The sequence below is a fragment of the Pinus tabuliformis genome, chromosome 9 (assembly GCF_031772625.1).
Source record: "Pinus tabuliformis cultivar Carrire ecotype Pingquan chromosome 9, CPIR1, whole genome shotgun sequence".
NCBI classification, from domain to species: domain Eukaryota; kingdom Viridiplantae; phylum Streptophyta; class Pinopsida; order Pinales; family Pinaceae; genus Pinus; species Pinus tabuliformis.
The window spans coordinates 113,017,855-113,025,194 of NC_142307.1; the positions used below are offsets into that span (position 1 = coordinate 113,017,855).

Here is a 7,340-nt window from a genome sequence, read left to right on the forward strand (position 1 = left end):
CCAAAATTAGGGTCCACAAATGGATTATGTCAAAGATCTAGGGTCCAACCCCTAGACGTTGATTTTAGAGGGTTTATACACACATGATAGCACCCACTGCCCTCGATGTCAACCCTAGAAGGACCTACGCTTGTATGACGTTAGCACTTTTGTTTATTTTGGCTCACACATGTGGAGAATTAATTTGTTTTTCAAAGGCTACTAGGTCGGCTTGTGACCTAGCACATTATTTTATGTTTAGAGGGGTTTCTAGGCTAAATAGGAACTCGACCTCCTCATATAAATAGAGGAGGCCTTCATTGTTGTATCTCATCACATCACACTTGGATATTTCAGCCTACTTGTGCATTTCAGCCTCTTGAACTTGTGAAGATACTTGGATCTTTGATGCATTTTTATATTTGGAGATAAATCGTTGCATTTTGGAGCTATTCTTTGGATGATTGGAATGGGTTTTGTGCATGTTATCTTGTAAGTGTACCTAAGTTTTGAATATTTATCTCTTACATGTCTAATGTATGGAATTTTGTTGATTCTAGTGATTGCAATTGTGCCCTAATTTGGTGAATATTTATTGAATGCTAATCTAGATGATCTATTGCTTGCATTACTCACACATAGCATGTGAATGAATGTTCTTAGTGGTGAACTCTTGGTAGCTCTCCCATGAAGAATCCTTCTTCCATTGGATAGGTAATTGTTTAAATTTTGATAGCTAGGCCATCAAAACTCTAGCCTCCTTAGAAACCATTTGGCTGATTTGAAACACCATTGACTCCATAGTCCCAAGGGATAAGGGGCAGGTCCAATTGATTGGTAGTCATTTACCTTCATTTTCATCATTATTTCTCCTTTAAATTTCGGCCCCTTCAAGGCTATGGTAGTAAACTAGGGCTTGGTGTGAATCCCTAGGCAAGTAGAATTCTTGGGGTTGAACAGCCTAAACATCAAGAGGATATCATTTGCCACAAAATCTATCATTTTGGTGGGCATCCACTTCGATTTCTCCCATAAATTATTTTGCCCTAGTTGTTTGCCCTAAGAGGGAAACCCTAGTTTTATATTTCCTTCAACTTGGGGGTTTCTTGAAGGTTTCATGAGCCTTGACCTTGCAAATTTACCTTGTTGGAAACCTTTTCCCTGGGCCGTAACCATTGGATACTCCAATATTCATCAAATCATACGAACCATAAGTCTTGTACTTATAGCCCTAGGCTTCTACATAGAAAGCAAATTGCCTCCCACTGGAGCCTTAGGCCATTGTTGTGTCTTCCTTTTAGAAGATCTAGTCAAATCACCTAATATATCCTCCCTAAAATATCATACATAGGTGACCATTATCACGTACTGGGACTCCTACCGTCGGTATCACGTACTGGGACTCCTACCATCAGTGATAATCCAAAGAGAGCAAGGGGTTTTGGCTATGGTGACAATGGGCCACTACCCCATTGTTGTCTCTTGGTCTAGTTTACACCTTGTAGGGTTTCCCTCTCCAGAGCCTGCTAGATTTTGCGGCCACAGGATGCAAATAAATATATATGTTTTTCTTTAAAATTTGAATATTTTATGGTCGATTAGTTTTTTGGTCTAGTTTTTTTTATCGGTTTTGGTCTTGTTCTAATCGGTTCCCGATTTGGGGGGTCTATTTGTTTGGTCAATGGTTCGGTTCTAATAACATTGGCTCAAATTCAACATGCAACCCTTCACTGAAATGGCATGACATAGAAGCATCAAATAGGAAGCTGAAATAGCAAGAAACATGTAGGGAATTCATCTCATCCAAAGCTCTTATTCAAGAGACATGGCTATCGTGTGCTTGAAACCCTTATTCCAGCAGAATTGAAGTGATATTCTAGAAATATAAATCAGCATAATATAAATATATGGACAACCACAAATATGAAACCCTTAACTTTCCATTTGTTTGATTAGATATTCAATGAGACTTGTTACCCATCAATTTTACATCAAAGTGTTGTTCACCCCTAAATTTTCCCCCTTGCAAATTTGGAGGGTTAATGGCCAACACATTTCATCAGGTTGGATGTCCAAAGACACATGCAAATACAATTTTGCTTAAGCCGGGGGTTGCTTCGCAGGGAGATTGGTTGTAGTATGGATTTAGTGATGTTATGGTTATTCAAACACAATTTTACACAGGTTGGAGAGAGTTGTTATTTTTAGCAAGTCCCATATTTTTAGCATGGCAATATTGATTACATATTTGAAGTCCTTATGAACTCAAGATTCCAGTGAAACTTCTCCAAGTGACATGCATGGTACTTTTTATTTTTAACAGATTTGGTTGATAGACTCGCATGTCAAGGTTAATGGTAGATTTGGAATCCTTGCAAAATTTTTAGTTCAATGAGCTACTTTTGGCCAACGAGCAAGCACTTTCTATTTTTAGCAGTACTTGCATGTCAATTCTAATCACAGATTCAAATGCCTCACTAAAAGATGAACCCAATGAGTATGGTTTCATGAGCATATGAGACATTTCGATTTTCAGCAATGGTTGCATGTCAGATCTCAGAGTCCTCACTGAAAACTAAGCCAAATGAGGGTGTTTTCATCATAATCCGAGACATTTCTATTTTTAACAGTCTTTGCATGATAGTGCTAATAGCATTTCTCATGAAAATTTGAGTCCAGTGAATATAATATTGTGGACATGTGGAAAATTTTCTATTTTTTACAGTGCCTATTTTTAGGCATACATAAATGACAAGGTCCCCCTATCTATCTTTTCCTATTTTTTAGGGGGGCTACTATTTTCGCATGTCTACTTATATCAAGGTGAAATGTGGTAGTATGAGACGTTGACACACAGCAACTTATGGAATTGACAAGTGGCGATGATTTGGACCTACAGATGAGTCATCAATGACATGGCAAAAAACATTAGTTATTTGCTTGCATGGAAAGGGCTGTGATGTGGCACTAATGACAATTTACTTTTCTCTCCACTCTAAGTTCTCTCCTAATGCACATTTCCCCAAAATTATGCGAGGATATTTTTAACCCAATTCAAATTAGCCAAAATTACCTAAGGATAGTTTCATCCCAGTTTGAATTACTTGAGAATAATTTTGTCAAGTCAACTTTGCCAAAATTACTTCAAAGATATTTTTGACTGAGTTCAAAAGTGACAAAAATTATGACAGGATATGATTATCTAAAGTCGACATTATTTAAAATACTCAAGGATGCTTTTACCCAAGTCAAATTTACTAAAATATTGCTCAAGGATATTTTTATCTCATGACAATTCAAAATTACTTCAATGGAACTCAAGTGTATGCCACTTCACTCACCTTTACCCTCAAATTCAGTTCAATTAGATGGCAAGTTGACTCTACCTTGGTGAGTGCACATTGGTTTTCCTTTCTGAGAATTTCAATCTCTTATTTTTCCTACTACGCATTGGAGGAATTAGAGGGAGAGGGTTATAAATATAGGTGGAAGCTATGGTTTCAAATCGAATTGACTTCAGAAATAACAGCAGCATATAATCTTTCTCTCTTGTCTCCACTTTCTTCCTTTCCTTATCACTTCTAGCTGCTACTCTATTGTGTCTGAATATCATTGTCATCAGTTCTGTAATAGTCATCTTGGTGCAGCAAGCCTCTTGGCCTTTGCAGAATAAAGCTCAGTTTTGATTAATTCTATCTCTCTAGGTTGTTCAATGTCTTAATGGTATCTTATATAATAATGTAAAAGTTTCTGAGACATTTTTAACGGTTTAAATATGCCATTTAAATGTGCTTCCTGTCTATTTTATCTTCCATGTAAAAGCTGACTCTAGAGATTATTCCACTTTTTAAAACGCAAAGAATTAAATAAAATTGTTTGGCCACTAACTTGTTAGTCAAACAGCCATTGTATTGTTGTTTTTTCAATGTTATTTTGCAAATTTTTTGGTGGAAACAGTAAATGCAAGAGTAGAGACACCCCCCTATGGTTGGCAAGCACCAACCCCAGCGAAGAGGGAGATTTGCAAGTGACACGAAGGGAAAATTTTCCTATATGTTGCATTGATTTTTCTTATCCCAAATTCATCAAATAATCCAATTTTCGAAGGGGCAAAAATCTGTGCTAACAAGTGGCGACATTTTTTCCACCAAATTGTGGCAACATCTAAGTTGATCTTGTACACATTTTGAGCTCAGTCTTCCATGATCAGCGGTGCATTCATTAGGATCTTGGTGATGTATCATGATGAGCCAAAAGTTGTGACAACGTATCTTATGTATTTTCATTAGACCATGCTTAGTGACCTATGTAAAGTGTTTTTTTACTTAGGTGGTGTCTCAATACTCATGTGGTTGGTCATGGCCCATCCTCTTAGGCCCCATTTCAAGGATAGTCCTAACCTTCTGGCTCATTCTAAGCATGTTATGACTTTTATAGGAAGACTGGCATTCTTAGATCTATGCTCATGAGTCAAACTCAGCCTAATAGGGAAAAAATCATTTGGATGCCGATCTAATACGAAATTGTGATTTGATTTAGCTCATAATTCCTGTTACTCTGGTTTTTCCCCTTCATCATGAGAGCAGTTATTTCCCAGTCCAAGATTCCTCCAACGGCTAATTTGACCCTTCAAACGGCTAGTTGACTCTCAAAAAGACTCATTCGCTTGACATTTCCTCTTTAGTAAACTCGACTTAGCCACTTCTGCTCTAGATCTCCAATGCTTTGCTGATTTTAACTTAAAAGTTCCACCCACTATCACCTTGGTAGAAACTTCTCTCTCGTTAGGCCTATTCTTTTCCAGCACAAGAGGAGTTTCCCTAATAAGATTGTCAATCTGTCCTTACAGCGGCAAAACAATAGTTTAGTGTTCAATAAATATTTCATGGTGATTTCAAGTAGATAAGTGCCTTCACCAATGGCCATGGAATCAAAAACAATATGAAAATCTTGGAACTTAACAAAACCACAAATCTGTGCTGTCTACTGGTAAAACAGATCTGAATAATATTAGATAACCCAAGGCTAATGGAATGAAAACATAAAGCACGGAGGCAAGTGGGCAATCCTATGTGATACATCTGAACAAAGCGATCGCTTCTTATTTACATTTGTTTATGGAGAGGGAAGCAAAGGACTCGGCAAAAAGGGTTTCAACCACACCGACAAATAAAGAGCCAATGCCCAGGTCTTTCAGCATGGCTTAGACGAAAAGCCATGACACACATCTATAAGCTTTTTCAAAGTCTATCTTGATAAAGTGCATTCAAGAATCAAAACCAAGGATTTGACCTATTCCATGGCCTCCCACGCTGCAAAAACGTTTTCCATGATGAAGAGGCCCCATGCGAAGCTTCTTTGATTAAAAAACCAATATTGAGCAGGATATGTTTGATACAAAGTGCCACCACATTTAGCACTGTAACTGGTCACCACCTTGTGATGAGCACGGGATCCCCCCAGGTGGGAGCGAACCTAATAAGACCTTATATTGAAATTTACTTTAATTTATCGAGCTGTAAGAAATTGCCAAAAGGTTTGTTACGAACACATCAATCAATTAAGCTAAGTATATAGGATCAAGCTTGATCGATCAGATTATCAGATCAAGTTGTTCACCCACTACATTAAGAAATGGCCAACTATTGTGGATTTTGGTGACAATTATTTGGCATTAACATTCATAGATTTCACTGACACAACCCCATATGAAATCAAAACAAGACTACCTAGATTTAGTTTATTTTATCGTGTTGTAACAAATCCCACTAATAGCCACTACGCATAGATCAATCAATTAACTGGGAGAGGTGTTTGGAATAGCATTCTATAAGGATAACAAATTGCATGAGGTAATGCACACTCTAAAAGTACTTTCTGAGCTCCTTCGACAATCTTGTTATGAAAAATCTTTTAATTTAAAAATACATCACTCGCAAAGCGGCAGTGGTTCACTGGTGAGGAAGGCAGTGTATTAACCTGTATGCCATCGTACATTCTCAGTGTGGTTTTCCTCACCGGCATGGCATGAACTTTAAAAAAAATGAAGTTCTTTGCAAGTCGAGCATTTTAGTGAAATAAACATCCCTAAAACTTGACGTCTAGGGCAAAGAAAGTGTGCTCTTTGTGGCGCAGCCCCTTGGGATATGTTTCTTGAAGTGGTTCCAAATTTCTATAATAATAACAACTTCCAAAAAGAAATGGCTCTGACTGAACTTCTCGCTCTGAATTAACTCTGAGAAAATAAATTTGAATTTAAAAAATCAAGTAGGTCACAAGGTCGCACTTTTGAAACTGAAAATTTATTCAAAATTGTCCAAAAGCTATGTGCTTAACAGACTATAGTTTACATCACCGTCCTATATCTTATATCGATTGACTGATCCGGCATCTCTTTTCTGAAATGATTAAATGCTTCCCAAATTATACTTTATTCTCACGCAGAAAATCAAAGTTGGGTGACAGATGACAAACACCATCTATTAAAATGATATTCATATATCCCTTTAAAATACTGCAAAGAAGCCCAATTGCAGGGATACGATCTTATTTTTGTCCATACTATAAACTTAACATCGAATCGTCCTCGACATTACAAAAAACAGAATCAAATCAATCAAGCCATTTTACATATAGACAATTTAGTAAACCTTCTAATCGATAAAAAAAAGCTACCTGCATTGTTAATCCATGCTGATCACCTTACTGCGTTCAATTCCAAAAGCCTTTCAATCCTCATCCGACAGAGCACACACGGTAAACACAAATGTAGAGCTGGCTGCCTGAATCGGACTACCTTCAACTTGAAGGAACCTCGACATCGCAACACAACATTAACGCTTATACTAGTGATGCAATTCACGAATCATCCCAAAAGTTATCGGTAGGTCCTACATACAAAATCTGGATGTCACCCGCAGTCGTGAAAGGGAACTAAATATATACCACGATAAGCACACCCGAAGGGGCAGACAAAAGATAGTCTCTGTGTTGAGTATTTTTGTTACTTTGACTATGCTTTACACGAGATAAGATTAAGAATTGTATTAAACAGAGAAAGAAGCAACCAAGAAACCATAGTTTAAGAAAACATAACTTTACAATGGGCGTTACCTCCTACGACAACGCTTACTGTATTTTTTCCTTTGTGCCTTACTTAACTGCATATGTTATACCAGATAACATGCGACAGTGAGTATATTATATTCTTTTATTTTATTATAAAATGAAAAGGAAGATACATATAATATAAATAATAAATAATTATCGTTGTTTCTATTATTGTTGTTAAGCAGAATTGCTTGTAAATTGACTTATATTGCTGAATGTCACATAGTGGCATTTTAATTTAGGAGAGGGTT

The 7,340-nt window shown here is 37.0% G+C and overlaps 1 protein-coding gene across 4 annotated transcripts in view; it reads right to left on the reverse strand.

The window, feature by feature from the left end:
* Positions 1 to 7,111, reverse strand: part of LOC149147337 (uncharacterized) — a 432,707-nt gene extending 425,596 nt beyond the window's left edge. For 2 of the 4 annotated variants that reach the window (XM_089440439.1, XM_089440438.1), the window contains exon 1: positions 6,655 to 7,067. The gene's annotated coding sequence lies outside the window, so the exon portion shown is untranslated. Of the gene's footprint in view, positions 1 to 6,654; positions 7,072 to 7,092 lie in introns of those variants that run through there. The other 2 variants (XM_089440436.1, XM_089440437.1) reach the window with 2 other exon arrangements.
* Between the last annotated feature and the right edge of the window lie 229 nt (positions 7,112 to 7,340).